Source organism: Seriola aureovittata, chromosome 18 (assembly GCF_021018895.1).
Source record: "Seriola aureovittata isolate HTS-2021-v1 ecotype China chromosome 18, ASM2101889v1, whole genome shotgun sequence".
Classification (NCBI taxonomy): Eukaryota; Metazoa; Chordata; class Actinopteri; order Carangiformes; family Carangidae; genus Seriola; species Seriola aureovittata.
This window is the reverse complement of record NC_079381.1, coordinates 3,641,929-3,658,863: the sequence shown is the minus strand read 5'-3', so window position 1 is coordinate 3,658,863 and position 16,935 is coordinate 3,641,929. Positions and strand designations below refer to the sequence as shown.

General features: G+C 41.1%; 1 protein-coding gene across 1 annotated transcript in view; it reads right to left on the bottom strand.

Moving 5' to 3' along the window:
* The window catches only part of LOC130187047 (transcription factor 4-like), a 235,365-nt gene that overhangs the window by 144,825 nt on the left and 73,605 nt on the right, over nt 1–16,935 (bottom strand). The window lies entirely within an intron of this gene.

The window sequence follows — 16,935 nt, the reverse complement described above, 5'->3', positions numbered from 1 at the left end:
AGTTGTTGATTTTTGTGAACAATACACGCACTGTGTCCAGCCCACACTGGCTTTTAAGGGAACAAATACAAGTTTCACTGGTGAAACAACATTTGTCACAAAAGAAACTGAATTACAACACAAACTCTAAAAGCTGAACAAAATAGTTTGTTCTTCCAGAATCCAAAAAAACAACACCTGCCAGAAAAAAACGAAACGAAACAACAACAACAAAAAACAACACACACACTCAGGTGTTATAAACTCATCCAGCCACAGAAAAACCTGCAGAAACATGTTTCATATTTATTTCATGAACAATAAAACATCACATCTGAGTTTGTTTTCAACCTCGCGTAAAAGTTTCCCTTACTGTTTCTACATCCAATGGTGCTAACGCTACTGTAGCTACACATACTCATCATGTCTCAGTTCCAGATTTCATTTTGATGCTGAGCAGATTTTGAGTCTGGGGTGTGTTACTGGAAAAGTGACAAAACGAAGCAGCTCAAGGCTCAATACGTTAGTATGCAGAGAAGGCTCTCTCCAAAAATTACCTCCATGTCCACTCGTTCAGTACTACACAGCAAACACTCAGTAAGTTTACTCTGCACTGAGAAGTACGTCGAGAGTTCTGGCACTTTACCTCAAAGGGATCTACAACCTGTAAAGCAATAAATACCTGCTATCTACAGGCATTCTGTCACTGATAACTGGTTCAGAAATGATACTATAACATCTATTGTACTATAGTACACACTGCGTACTATTAAGTTGTTTTCAGTTTGGTGGCCATGAGTCTCCAGAGAATCTAAAAGGAAGACTTGAAAGAGGATTCATGTAATGTGTGTGATGACAAAAAAAGTAAAGTATATGTTTCTAGAAAAACCTGTCATTTTCCTGCATGTTCAGACAACACAGTTTATGTGGTTGTGTAGCTGCAAACGGATTAAAATTCAGCAGCAGCCATGACACTTGTTCCCTGTTCATGTGAATGAGACCCAAAGAACAGTCCCCCCCTCCCTCATTACCAAACAGCCTTCATTATCCAACACCCCCCATTCCCATCACACACGCACTCACACACACACACACACACATTCACCCCTCCTCCACCCTGGAATCAATAGACAAACAACACAAACAACAATGAGGCGACAAACAGGGCGACCACCAAACCCTCCAAACAGCAGGACTTCAACAGGAGAACTATATTTCAAATTAATATTCTAAAACAGCGTGGTGCGTTTGTGGTACTGCAAAAAAAAAACAAAAAAAAACAACAACAACAACAAAAAAATCTTGTTCAGGGTGTCTTTGATCTGTAAAGACGAAAATGAATTGGATTTCTATTTGACTTCAATTTTTAAATTTTCTTTCACGAAGCTTCGGTTTCGTCTAGAAAAATGTCGCCGATTTGCAGCACAGAGTGTGTATGTGGCGTGAGTGTGTCGCTGTGCGTTTTTTCTATACGTGTGTGTGTGTGTGTGTGTGTGTGCGTGTGAGTGTGTTGGTCTCAGACAAAACAGGGCTGCTGAAATGCGGCAGGCACTGCAGATTTTTGTTGGCTGGCTGACAGCGCCGAGCCGGTGCCAAGCCCCGACGGCGGAAACGACTAAAAGACGCATAAGGCTGGCATTAGAGCCCCAAATCTTCTCTCCCCCTCCATCCCTCCTTCTCTTTTCTCCTTCTCTTTTCTCGCTCCGTGGCACGACGTTTACTTTGGTCGGGGTCTGACTCGATTTGGCAACATTCACATCCATCCATGAATTTATCAATCCGTCTTTATTTCGCTGTGATCTGATGGGGGGGTGGGGGTGGGGGGGAGCAGTAAACATGGCACCTGAAACACCGCAGGAGGTTTAGGTAGACTGCCGTGTTGACGTGGTTTTCCTTTTTTTTTTTTTTTTTTCTTTTTTTTGGGCATCACCTTGTTTCGTGCTCCAGTTTAACCCCCCGTCCTCCTTTCATAAGTGTCGCTGAATGAAAATTTTGGAGGATTTGATTCTTTCCAGGGTTTATATTTTCTTCCCCACCATATCTGCTGCTTTGTCTTAAGGATTTCGGGCAGCACTTCCACAAATACCTCGGACACAATAGCATCTGGAGTTACATCCATGAGGCACTGAGCCCATGTTCCTCGTAAAACCTAAAACAAATGAAGAAAACAACATACTCCAATTATGCTCCCAAGACAATAAAACACAGCAAAAAGAAAAAAAAAAATCTCCTGTAAAACATTCAGGATTACCTAAAACTACAAGCCTGATTCTCTGTTTGGAGTCCATTATTGATGGAACAATATTTAGCTGCAGAGAAAACAAAGGCTGGATGCTCCAGTCGTAGCTGTAAATTGTGTTTGGGTATTGTTGGGCAGACAGATGACAACTGCTAATGTTGAATTAAAAAGGTTCTTAGAGGTGGATTTAACACGTTTCCTCTTGTCTTCGGGGTTGAGATGGAAGGTGAACGACGCGGGGAGACAAAGAGAGAGTTAGAACGAGAGAAAAGGTGTGAAATTCTGAATTAGCAGCACAATATGGAAGTATTAAAGTGCAGCACAATGAGCAGTGAGAGCAGAGTGTTGTTCACTGACACTAACTGACTAAATAAAGACAACGTTCAGGCTCACAAGGTTTTTATGTGTAAAACCGGAGCAGGCTGGGAAATAAGTGAATGTTTAACACCTACATGGCTCATTTTTATGTTGTAAAAATAGATTTACATGCTTCCTGATGATTGTTTTCCCTTCAAACAATCTTACTCTCAAACCAACCCCTTAAGTATTATAAAATATCATCTATAGTCATGTGAAGATCTTTTTGTCTTTTTTTTTTTTTTGCACTCACTTTATTCACTTAGCACAGTTCCCACATGTCACATGCCATATTGTTATTTTCAGTTTTTAGATACTGGAGAGTATTAGTGTTTCAGGATATAAAAAATCATGTTGACATTCTGATCAATAGTAATTTCAAAGAGTTTATCAACACTGCATATTAATGGATTAATGGAATTTTCATTCATATTTTTAATCATTTTTCTTAATTCTATTTGGGATAATTATGTTCTAAGTTCCTGTGAGAGAAGCGAGAAGATGAAGGAAGTATCATGTTGCCATGGAGCCGGTGAGATAGCTGTATCAGCTATACCTTTAGCCTGTATTTGCTCACATTTTGTCAGCATGAAAAGTCAGGCTTTAGCAATTAGCAGTTCCTTAGCAGTTTGTAAGCTGACCATAGATATACAGTCAATTACTGGATAACTTTTGACACTGAAGTCTAATCAAGCCAAAAGAGCTAAAAGAAGAACTCTATAAGAGCTAACAGAGCTAACATGGCTAATGGAGCTAAGGAAGCTAATGCAGCTACCATATTATAAAGAGAAGGCCTAGACCTGCTCTATTTGGAGAGAGATAACTTATGTTGTGGATTGGCGCTATACAAATAAAAATTGACTTGACTTGACTTGACTACCAGCTGTACAAGAGCCAACACAGTGAACAGAACTAACCGGGCTAAGGATAATGGAGCTACCAGTTGTACGAGAGCTAACAGAGCTAATAGATACGGATCTAAGATGCAGTTGCACTTTATGCTATTTTTCATGGGGTTTTTTGTGACAGCTTTAAGGTGGTAGATAGAAGCTTTACATATCCATGATGAAATGACTAATTTCAACTCCAAGAGCCCTGAGGAGACCCTCTTGATTTTGTTCAGTGATTCTGATTTAAGGTCTGAGTAGAAACTGTGTGTGTTTTTCCTGCCTCGTTCAACCTCTCTGTCTCTCTCTCTCTCTCTCTCTCTGGGAGGGGAGAAGGAGGGGGAGGGGGCGACCCCAGAGAAATGGATGATGGGTCAGGTGCTGTCAGACTGGAGGGGTCAAGGGTCAAAGGATCCTGGGGTTCAGCATCACACTATGATTTTCTCCTGTCACTGTCATGGCTGTCTGTCTGATCATTTCTGTTCATCTCTTCTTCCTCCTTCATTCTCCTCTCACTCTATATATTCTCTACAATTATAGATTTATTTATTATGATATTTATTTATATCTGTCTTCTGAATTGTACTTGAAAGCTTCCTACATTATGTCCACATTGTTTCTATTTTCCATTACTGCATGACTGCATTTACAGTGCAGTGACACAGTACAGATAAGCACCCATGGGTGCCCTGCAGCAATACAAACTTACTTCAACTGTAAAGTTTTTCTGCTGATATATTGATTCTTTTAAAAACCTGAAAACAAAATGTAGATCTTATGAAACTAATATTTGTTTGCTGTCGACGCGTGGGCAGCCCGATCATCAGGGGTCCGTTTCACCAAGACAGACTTTAACTGTGTCTCAGATATAACAAACAGTCAGACTTCAGATGGACGTCTAAATTCATCCGCTGCACAAAACAGTTTAGTCCTTGACTATCTTAAGCCAGACTGTGGTACAATAAACTCTGGGTAAATTAAGACTTTTTTCAAAATAAACAAAATGGCCGACCGAGGAACCACATCAAACCGCTGAGCTCAGTTTACCCAGGCAGAAAAGGTTTGTCTACTTGAAGAATTCAACTGTTACAAGGACATTTTACTTTGGAAATTCAGCGAAGACTGTCACAATAAAAAAGACGATCAGTTGTTATCATGGTAACATTGGTCTTTAACCTGAGTTAGTCTGGCATTAAGGTGTCTAATGTTTCTAGCTTGAGATTAGTCATTAGTCTTAGTAACATTAGACTGATCTATAAGCACAATTAAGACTGGACCAACACTACAGAACAATCTGAAACAACCGGCCCCTGACGTCAGGTTGGGAAACAGAACTGACCTCCTGTGTTGGGACCGTTGTGCTTGGTTCCTAATATACAAGAACCATGCAGTCCTGGACCTCGATTGTACTGGTAGTCTCCCTTTGTATTGTTAGGTCTCTGTTAAAAATGTCTGTATGCATGTCTGGTTTGGGGAGGTCCTGTTTAGGATCTTCACCTCCTGAGTACAAACTAAAGCATTTTTCCCTCACTTTCCGCCACGTTCTGTCCTCCTCCCTCATTTTCTCTCTCCCGCCATCAGTGACAGACCTATTCCTCCTCTTCCCCCACCCTAACTCCCAACATAATACCTGTATTTAGACAAATGTGATGGCGTTTGAACACCTGGACGGCTTTAATATGAGAGGGTAACCTGTAGCTGCAGATCTGGGAGCCGCTTCACGTCGCTGATATGCTCTGTGTGATTTCAGCGCGACCACCTGGCTGCAGAATAATGACATATCTGCTCCCACACACTGTTCAGGAGCTGGTGATCAGAGCGGCTTCATCGCAGCAGGGCAGACCCCACCTGACATCGCACGGTGAGGGAGGAGAGAGGAGGGCGGAAATAGACGGACAGCCGGAGAAAAAGGACGGGGACAGAGAGAGGAGGAGAGGCCAGCCATCTGAGCGCCTACGTAGGAACTCAGAGATTGCTGTCACCTGCTCTCTTGAACAAACTGCGCCCAAACAAAAATTAAAAAAGTTAATACCCACACCAGCTATAATAACAATAGAGATCTATTAGGCTTTATTACAATTCACTCCCCGCGAGTCGGAAATTAAAATCGGAAGCAAGCGGCTCTTATTAGCTCAGAGGCTCAAAAAGAACATGTCATCATTTCATTAGCACCTGCAGAGGGGAAACGGAACAAAAAGGATAAGAATAATAAAATCTACACTTGGCTTAGACCTTAATTTACCTTTTCTAAATAGCCATAGGCTGTTTGAGTATGGAACATTGCATAAGATCCCCAAAAGAGCAATTAAAACTTATATATTATATCATTTGACAGGATATTAAAAATCAGGGATTTTAACACACCTCTCTGCATTTCTTCATATGTTTAAGAGGAATTATGTTGGAGAAAATGTGGACAAATAAGGGATCACACACATATCCTTTGGGACTGCCTAATAATTTAAGGGTTCTGGAAAAATGTTGAGTGAGAAGAAATTGAAAGCATTTTAAAAGTTGATGTCCTCCTTGATCCACTGTTATTCTTATTAGGAGCTGAACCTAAAGGGATGTATGACGCAGACCATAATGCGGATACTTCTACTGATGACCAAGAAAATGGTGAAATGGAAAGATACAAAACTACCAACCACAACTCAGCGGGAGCAGAGACTGAAGCAGGTCCGGATAACGGAACGAACGACTGCTTTAACACAAACATTGTTATATTCCTCTACAACAGACACTGTTATGCTGCAAATGCCTCCCTTTGAGAAACGTGTGTCTCTATTTATTTTAATTATTATTTTTTACCTCTATTCAATTTGTGTGTTTTGTGTGTTCTTTTTAGTATATGTGGCCCTGTGTCATGCACTGTATTGTCTATTGTTCTGTAAAATAATGTAAAAAATAAATAAATAAAAAGTTCAAAGAAAATAAAGAGAAAAAAAAGCATTAAATTTCTGACTTACAACAACACACTTTACACCATCTGGCCCTGCCACATGAAGATGACCTCCACTTCTTAATCCTGTCTGCAAAGCTCTGATTGGTTGACTGTTTGCTCTGCCAGGGACACGCTGTCAATGAGCACAACAACAGAGCTATTTGAACTGTTTTTTATTAACAAGATCTAAGGTTGACTAGTTCACCAAAACCAGAGCATCCTTTCATTTCTTCTCTCTTCCTTCAGTGGGACCTGAGCCACCTGACTGACTCCACCTACCGAGGCGGGAGCGGGATTTGAACCGGTCACCTCGGCAGCTCTGGGGCAGTTTAACACTAACAGCGTGGTTTTTCAGTTCTTTGTCAGCTCTGTTCCCATTCAGTGTGTGCCAGCAGAGATTCTGCCTGCTGCTTTCACATGGCACTGCCCAGGAAGCGTGGGAAAAAAAATGGGAAAAGCTACCACTTCACCCTCGTCTGCTGCCATGGAAACCAACCAACGGTCAGGACATTAAGACGGTGATACACAGGGAAAGTTTGTGGGCCGCTCTTTTTCTCTCAGGTTCCCTGCTCTCTACACCCCCTCTCCTCATTTGTTGGCCTTTTGCTCCTCACTCTGGTGCTCCTCCATCACCTGCAGCCCTAAATGGCCATATAAGTCATTTGTCCTCACCCTTGGATACGACCCATAGGAGTGTAGCAGCAGCAGGCGTACTGGACTTTGGTTGTCACGGTAACAATAATAAACACATGGTTAAGGTTGTGGAATGGTCATTAACTGGTTTGGGTTAGGCACAAAAACTACTTGGTTAGGTTTAGGAAAAGATTGTGGATTGGTTTAAAATACTTCAAAAGACCTTCGTAGTCATGGTTACAATAATAAACATGCTGTTGAAACTGCAGGGGATGGATAAAAAGTACAACATTGACCGCTTCTGTTTCAGTTTCACACGAGAAATCGGTTGATTCATCCACAGAGTCGCGAGCGGTCACCTGACAAAACGTAAAAATGGGCAGCAATAAGCTGTTAGCACAGATGACCTATGACCTCGTTTTCTACACAAGTATCTGGACGTCGGTCTTCTCTCTGTGTGGGATGACTCATGATGAGTAACGCATCCTTTTTTTCAAAGATGGATTTTTATGTCTCATTTTATTTTGTTTTTCTTGTTTGTTTGTTTTGTTTTGCATTTTTATTTTGAAATTTTGACATTTATCATCATTTTGAATACAGTATAAAATAATGCCAAAATGTGGTTCACTGGAGTTTCTTTAGACTGTAAACTGAGCATTGTTTTCTTTGATAATGGTTTTTATGAAATTTCAGAAAATTGAAAACATGTCCATCACGTCACATTTGACAAACTCACAGAACTTCAAAAATCAACTACAGGAGGATATTAAAGTTGAAAGACTAATCAATTAATCAGTCAGTTAATTAATTGCTCAGTGTGTGTAATCTCTGTTGCTGATCGATTACTTCTCCTTGATTTTTCTACGCAAATCCCTCCATTTTCGTTTATTCATGTGTTGAAATGGATCTCCAGCCAGCGCCCCATCTCCTATAATTATACTGTCTGTGTGTGTGTGTGTGTGTGTGTGTGTGTGTGTGTGTGTGTGTGTGTGTGTGTGAGTGAGTGTGTGTGAGTGAGTGAGTGAGTGAGTGAGTGAGTGAGTGAGTGAGTGAGTGAGTGAGTGAGTGAGTGAGTGAGTGAGTGAGTGAGTGAGTGTGTGTGAGTGAGTGAGTGTGTGTGTGTGTGTGTGTGTGTGTGTGTGTGTGTGTGTGTGTGTGTGGTAGGGGGAGCAGGTGATTGGTTGGCAACAGCTGGAGAGAAAAAGGAGAACACAGCTGCAGGGGTAAGGGAGAAGGAGAGGAGAGGAGGAAACGAGAAGGGAGGAGAAAAGAGGGGAGGAAACAGAAGAGGAGAGGAGAGAATCTAACTTCACTCTCACTTGCTTTGATATATACACTGTGATTCACAGCTGATTTGACACAGCTCAGCTGCAATTTAATATTGAATCAGATGTTTTCACTTTAGATGTTTTCTTCTTTATTTCAAGCACTGGATGAGAAACCTACCACTGTCATGACAACAATAGTAAACAGTGATGCACTGAGTAACTATTAGACCTGAGCCCAGGAAGAGGAACATTTTACTGACATCCTGCAGGTGGGGAATTGATTACCTGGGATCAGTCTACCAAATACTCAGATCAGGTCATTGTGTAAGGCTGGAATATTATGAAACTGATATCATTTCCCACACACACACACACACACAAACACACACACACACAATGAGGGATTTCATGAAGAATTTGGGTCGGATCTGTTGTGCATCAGTGTAGCTTCATCTCTTGACTCGTGTGTCAGTCTTTACACTCCTTTACTGCGCATCTGCTCCACCTCAGCAGGTGTGTAGACTGAGAACAGCCCCGTGCTGAAGGGCCGCACTGGTGGCCATATGTTGTTTTAGGTGCTGTTGAGAAAATGAAGAATCCGATCGGGGGAAATCCGGTTTCAGGTGCAGGTCTGTGAAACTGAAGCCAAATCACTGCACATCAGTGTGAGACACGATTTTACTACGAAAAGTTGTCGTGGCGGCAAATACTTTGTCCTTCGTGGCTATGTCCATGGCGTAAGCTGTAGAAAGCCATGCGCAGCTGAGCCAGGTTCAACCTCCTCTGTCAGAGTATTGAGGGGAACGGTCTGCACACAAGTCATGAAACAGGAGTCGATCCTGCAAATACACCTTTTGATTACTATGGGTAAAATTATTGTCCCATTAGCGAAAGAGCAAAGCCTTTAACGAGACAGTTGGACAGCTTGTTAGCTTGGAGAGCTTCTTATTGAACAAAAAGGCGTACGATGGTGTAAGTTTTCAGTGAAGTTATTTTGCTTCCGGCGTCTGTCTTTGATAACTGCGATGGTCAGAGTGAGGATCATCTTCCCTCTAAAACAACTTCTCACTCAGGTTAAACGTTGGTTATGTTACATCAGAAACTTTAAATGAATAACACTTATAATCATCAGCTGTTGCAGTTCTCCCTGAGTAAAGTCTCCAGTAAATAAAGTGATAATTGGTATTAGGATATCATTGTAATCAACCTTTTTGTCTTTGACATTTTTGTCTGTATGAAACTGCACTGTGCCAGATACTTCAGCCCTGACACAGTCTGAACAAACAGCAGAAGAACAGACCATGTTGTGCTCTGCAGGAATGAAAGCACCTTCTCACATTAACACACAATCACCGTCTCTTGTCTTGTGTCTTTGTTGCCGCTTGCCATTCACTTCACTTCTCAAAGGGACGGAGGAAGGATGAGGATGAGGGGAGGAAGAGAGACATCCTGTTCCTGTATTCCGCTCTTTTTTTAAACTCTTCGTTTTGTTCACGATAATGATGCGGAGGGTGAAGGAGACGCTGCCAGGGAAAAACTGATGGGGTTTGTACTGAGTGACAGGCGAGAGGTTTCGGGTCTGTTCGCTGATTGGCTGAAGGGAGAAAGAGGTTTCCGACCCTGCTCAGCACCGTGACCCGAGTTTCCAGGCTGTCGGAATCCAAATATTTCAATGACCCACACGCTCACAGTGACAGGAGTGTGAAGAAATCAGTGAGAAGGAGATATCACTATCAAAGAAGTTCATTTAAGATTAGGAAGCATAATATATACTGTATATGTTTTTTTTTTTTTTTTCTTGGGGGGGGGTTATTCTGACTGGAGTATGTGGATTACCATCAGACCTGAACAGGACTTGGTGTTTCATTTCTATGCAGTATATAGATATTATATATATGTATTTTATATGTACAATTTGTGAATTTTCTTATCTTTATTCATCCTATTTTATTCCATATTTGTTCCCTTTTTTCATTAGCTGACCTTTGACCGCCTTACTATGAGTTATTATTTATTAAGAGGCGGAGAGTCATACCAGTAATTGGTCAAATGTCAACACTGATTTGGAGAATAGATTAGTTGTGAATATTGACATACGGTACATCACCTTTTGAAAATGATAAGGCAAACATGCTGCTTATTTACAGTAGCAGTTATGAATCATCTACTTGGGGTGCTGTTTGTGACCGGGTGATGAATGTAAATCTCTTTTAGCTCTGCTTTTGGTCTCCACCACCTCCTGAGGGAAATATGTTTAGCCGCTAAATGCTCCACGATCTTCAGCAGCTGCTCTCTAACTCTGCCCGTCTGAGCCGGTTGTGGGCGATGGCTTTTTAGAGCTTGCTCTCTGAAAACAGCTGCCTACTGAGGCCGCAAAAAAACACAAGCCACCAAAAGCGAAATAAAACAGTAGTCCTGAGATGGCCACTTAAACAATAAGCTGAAACTCACTCTAAAGCTGTAAAGCTGAGGGGAGCTGCAGATTCAGGTCATAATTCTCTCTCACCATGGAAATATTAAATATAGCTGTTTAAAATACAAACGCGCTGTCTCCACAGTCTTTTCTTCAATTATTATCAACTTAAAATGACTAAACTCTCAATGTAGTTCTGCAAACTGTTGACGTTCTGTGAGGTCTCTGTAAATGCTCACACCCACTCTCAGCAAGAACAAGGTATTTTTGCCAGTTGATTCATGCAGTCAATGTTAACACAGTCGAACCATGTGATTGGCTGGTCCTCTTTCCAGGACGAGTGGAGCAGAAGAAGCTGCATGTGTGTTTTTGGGTGAAATGCTAAAAACCATGGGTTTCAACAGAAAACCATCATGAGCTGAAGCTGAAAAGAGACTGGATGAAAGACTGAGATCAGCTGTTGTGCAAAATATAAAATCAGATTCTCGTTCGGTCTCCTGTACCAACCAATAAGATCGCTTGAACAAAACTGCCCGGAAGTGACCGCAACATCGACCAGGATGAATGAACGAGGCTAAGTGTGTGTGTGTGTGTGTGTGTGTGTAACAGAGTGTGTTTCAAGTGCATGTTAGGGCTGATTTTGCTTCATGATCCCTCATCCCACAGCCGAAAGCCTCAGCAGCCATCACCCAACACACACCCAACACACACACACACACACCCAACACACACACACACACACACACACACACACACACACACACACACACACACACACAGAGAGACAGCAAGCAGCAAGCTAGCGCTTAAAGCAAAACTGGGCTTCCATGGCCATCCATTATCACTGACAAGCTAAATGTACCATGGTACACCATATGGTACAGAGAGAGAGAGAGAGAAAGAGAGAGACCAAAACCAGAAAGATTGGCTGAGTGAGAGAAAACGAGGAGGAGCTGGAAGAACGAGGGAAGAGAGAAAAAGAAAAAAGAAAAAGAGGGAGGATGGAACGCATTACAATCAAGGTGTTTCTTTTTTTTTTTTTTAAGCCGCATTTTGCTCTGTGTTCTGTCAATAATCTACATGGATTTTCTGATGAACACATGTCTATGTTTTCTGTCTCTGTATTATTTGTCCTTTTAACTTTAACATCAAACCTAGATTTTTCTATTTGCTGATGTAACTGTCACCGTGTCTCACGTCATGTTCCACCTCCATTCAAGCATCTGAATGTGTCCCTATAGTTCGGACCTATGGTGAGGTCATCAGTACAACCCGCCTCCAAAGGAAGGTTACCTCGCCACCAATCAACTTTTCCAAGCATATTTTTTTCTCCACACTTCTTCTAGGAATTTGGCGTAATGTTAAATGTTTGTAGATGATTTCACTGTACTATAAAGGAGGTGATACATTGGCTCAGTTGGTTTCTCCAAAAAGCTGAATGAAAGACATGAATTTAGTTTCAAGTCAAAGAAATGTGGATCAACTCTGAACCAAACACTGTGGTTTAATATCTGTGTTTTCTGTATTTGTTATATTAAACAAGTCATTTCCACAAATCTCAGTTTAGGCGCTTCAGCCTCCTTCCCTTCAGCTCTCTTAGAGGCTACACTCTGAGGCCATGTCCTTTAGAACAGGCAGCACCCGTGACTTTGGACAAAGCTTAATGGGTGCTGCCTTGAAAAACTCTCCAGCCAATCAGAGAACAGACATGTACCTGTCGCTGAATTTAAACACAGCAGCTGGGACACAAAAATCTGACAAAATGTCTCCATGAAAACAGAACAGATCTGCACAAGAATGACAAACTGCACCCAAATCCAAAATGTGATATTTCAGTTCTCAAAAAATGCTCATCTGTAAACACACACACACACACACACACACACACACACACACACACACACATGCACACACAGTGTTGGTGAGGCTGTTACCTAAAAGCTTGCCACAGGAAACATCTGTTCAGACAAAACAGACACATTCAGTTTAGACAAAACCACAAAGAGGGCACCGCTACACACACACACACACACACATACACTGTTACAGTAGATATAATGTAGTAGCTGTCACACACTGTATAATCGCTGTAGTGACACATTTATCAGAGATATTTATGTAATTCTTATGCAACACTGACTGTGTCTGTTTTAGTTTAAAACAGCTTGAAAACACAGCGTTTTGCAGGTTTCACTTCACAGACACCGTCTCACACTGTGCTGAAGTGTTGCATCAGGAATTCACTCATTGTTGTCATTTACATCTCTCTATACATTTAGATCTCTCTATACACTAAGGTCAGAGGTCAGTTAGAGAGCAGCGCCCCCTCAGGGCGGCAGGGTGTCAGTGTCTTCATGTTCAAGAGCACGACAGAAAGAGGGAGCAGACATTTCCACTGTCTGTACAAGCACAAGGTAATATATGGTGGAAAAGACTGAGAGAGGAAAGGAAGAAGAGAAGGAGACATAAAGGGAACATGGTAATAAAAAGATAAGAGAGAGAGGAAAGGGAGAGTGAAGGTGGGATGCAGAGAAGGAGGGAGGAAAATGGAAAAAGACAAAGGAATGAAGGAAAAACAGAAATGGGAAGGAAAGGAAGCAAAGAATGTGTAGAAAACAAGGGAGCGGGACAAAGAGAGAAGAGAGGGAAGAAAAGGATAGAAGGTGTGAAGGAATGAAAGCTGTAGGAAGGTAATGAGGAATCAAAAAAAGGGAAGAGAAGAAAAAATGGAGAGTAAACAAAGGAGTGAAAGAGCCAAGAGAAATATGGAGGAGGAAGAACGACAGAGGACGGAGAGAAGCAAGTGATGCAAAGATCAACAAAGGTGGAGGGAGACAGAGATAAAGAAAGAGAGAGCGAGTGAGACTCATGGACATGTTAATAATACTTAGCCCCGCCCAGTGCTTAGCCGACTACTGACTGTCTGAGAAAGTAAAGAAACGTCCCAAACAAATGACTCGACCAGTCAATACGTCTAAAACAAGAAAAAAATAAACAACACACACACACACACACACACACACACACACACACACTAACACACACACACACAAAAATACACACATACAGAAACAGGACACGTTATATTTTCACTGCTCAACATCCAAATGTTAAAACGAACAAACGACTGGTTTGTTTCAACATTTTCACTTTTTTTATTCATATTTTTACTCCTCTTTTTGGATACCTCCCTTTTCAGGGTGCACACACACACACATACACACACACACACACACAGCCAGTTTCACAACAAAGACAGAGACTGTGCCATGCTGCTGCAGAGGGGGCAGTGCCACGTTGGCAAAGCCCAGGGGGCAACTACTATCTCGTGCCAACACTTCACACAGACGTACACACACACACACACACACACACACACACACACACACACACACACGCCGAACACACACACACACACACACAACATATCAGTATTCCAGCATCGTTGCAGAGTCGACTCCTCCGTCTGCTTTGTGCGGCTTTATGTTCGGCGCTGCATGTTTTTCTACAGAAACTATGTTAAAAAAAACACAAACGTGTTCATCTCTACGTGTCTGATTTTTGGGGGGAACCATGTGTAACATATCTCTAACTATAAAATCTTTGTATTTCGTGTCTCTCTGTAAGATGCCCCACTTTAAGAATTAGTTAAGTTGATGATACCTTAATGGAGCTGACATTTTCAGGGTAAAGCCTAAAACATATTAAAGAGCGACACTGTGAAAGAAGACGCTGTATTTAGTTTTCCTGATACCATGAAATAACTGTGATTATCATTATTAGTGTCGTCACTGTATTAAATGTAATTTAACAGGAGGTTAAAGCCGACATACAAACGGCACTTTACAGATTATCCTGCTTTAACCTGAACTAAACCATCTCATCTGTAGTTCTATTCTTCCTATGAATTAATGTAAGCTCTCCCTCTCTCTCTTTCTCTACAGAACTGAACGTCTCTACAATTTAAATCTGACTTAATACTGCTGCTCTCTGTGTTTGAATATGTCACACATTTAATTAATAGAGAGCCTTTCAAGATACTCAAAGACACTTAAAAAGTCTAATTTAGCCCACGGTTTAGCTCCAACACGCCCCATTCATGTATTTTAAAAAAAAAAATGCATTTGAATCCATGGGAGGCCTAGAAGAAGCAGAATGCACAAACCTACTGATATTATTTCACCTATTTATTATATCTTTTTATTATCAGCACTATTGTTGTTTTGCTCACTGCGTCGCTCTTCGCTGTTTCGTTGTTTTTAACAATGACAATAAAGATACTTTGAAACTTGTACGTTTGTTGTTAATTTTGCTGTTTTGAACTCTGCTGGAAACTCAGTCTACAGCGAGCACTGTTGTCCCGTAACCCAGCAACAACTTCGTCCCTACCCTCAGATACGATCCACAGCAGCAAACCAGCGGAGGCTTGCCAGACCTTTGTTGACATGGATACAATAATAAATGCATAGTGTTCGGGAGCCAGGTGTACCGGACCTTGGTTGTCGTGGTTACAGTAATAAACATAAGCTTATGGAACAGTTTGGTTAGGCTCATGCACAATAACAACGTGGTTAGGTTTTAGGAAAAGATTGCAGTTTGAGTCAAAATAAATACTTTGTTAAAGTTAGAGGACCTTCATCGCCATGGTTACAACACTAAATGTTTGCAGAATGGTCATGGTTAAAATAAACAACATTGACTTTGGTCTGAAACGACTCAGCTCATTCGTCCACCCTGCACCTCTGCTCCCACGGACTTTCACTCTGAACGGCGCCACCTGACTTCCTCCTTTTGCTCCCGTCATAATTACTACGGCCACTAGAGATCACCTGACAATAACACGTAACTCTGGGTCGTAATAAGCTGAATCAGAGACTCAACAGTGCGATGTATAATTCACTGACTCTACATATCATTTACTAACCCCAAAAAACTTTTTACAATGCTTATAACACATAAAATACCTTATTTGGATTGGCAGAGGATGGACAGGCAGTTAGTTAAACACAGTATATACCAGGACAACACTCAAAAACTCAATATTACAACTACCTCAGTCAGTAAATAACTCTTTTGTTGTTGTTGTGTCATGTACGTATGATTTGGCAAATGAGTCAGTCAGTCAAATGTGCAACAAATCATCATGTCCATTTAAACAGTATGAAGATCTGACAAATCAAGGCTTAAATGTTTAATACCTGTCCAGATGTGAGGCCACCACATCTTACCCTACATGTATCAATCGCAGATCTGTTAAAACATTTCATATGAAAATAAGAACATGAGACCAACAGTAGGCCAAAACATGAGAAAATAACTTACTGATTAAGTAAAAAAACAGTCTGATGTTTCAATGTTAATTGACTTCTACACCTTTACCTGAGGAGGATCACCTGTGGTTTCACTGTTGACAGTCATGTCAACAAATCAAAGAGGTATGCTGTGTTTGCGTGTGTCTGTGCGTGTGTGTGTTCACAGTACTGTTATCTATTTATATTTGGCCTACGTTATGAGAGAAAGCACTGGTTTTTCTCTTAAAGTACAGTGTAAGATTAAAAAGTATGTTGCATTTAAACTACTCCAACATGGACCAATTACACAGCTAGTTAAACAAAGTAAATGCAGTTACACACCTCTGGGAATTTAAGTAACCACACCGATACATATAATATTGTAATATACAAAAAAACATTTACACAACCGTCTCTTAGAAACATTCTTGCCACAGAACGAATCTTCGCCTTACTTTAATAAACCTTCACTGATATGAATGCAGCCTAATTATAATTGACTTAAGTGACCTGACCTTGATGACACTGACATTGTTTACCAGGACAATGACCAAAAAACCTGGTCAAGTATGAAGAGGTTTTTCAACAACACCCACATAATTACAACAAAACCTGCAAAGACAGACCTGCAGATTGAACTGACATCATGTTGGCGAATATTGTTATTACAGACGCTGAGGACAATTACAAGCTGCTGCAGAGTGAAGAGCAAAATATCACTATTAGCTGTGTTCAGGTGCCAAACCACAGATACTGCTATCTGTCAGTATCATCACACACCACACATGAACACACACACACACACACACACACACACACACACAAATTAACTGACTTTTACATACTGTAACTTCACAGAACAAGACAGGAAAAAAAATCCCCTGGCTTAAATGAAAAACTTAGTGTGAATTAAAGACATTATAG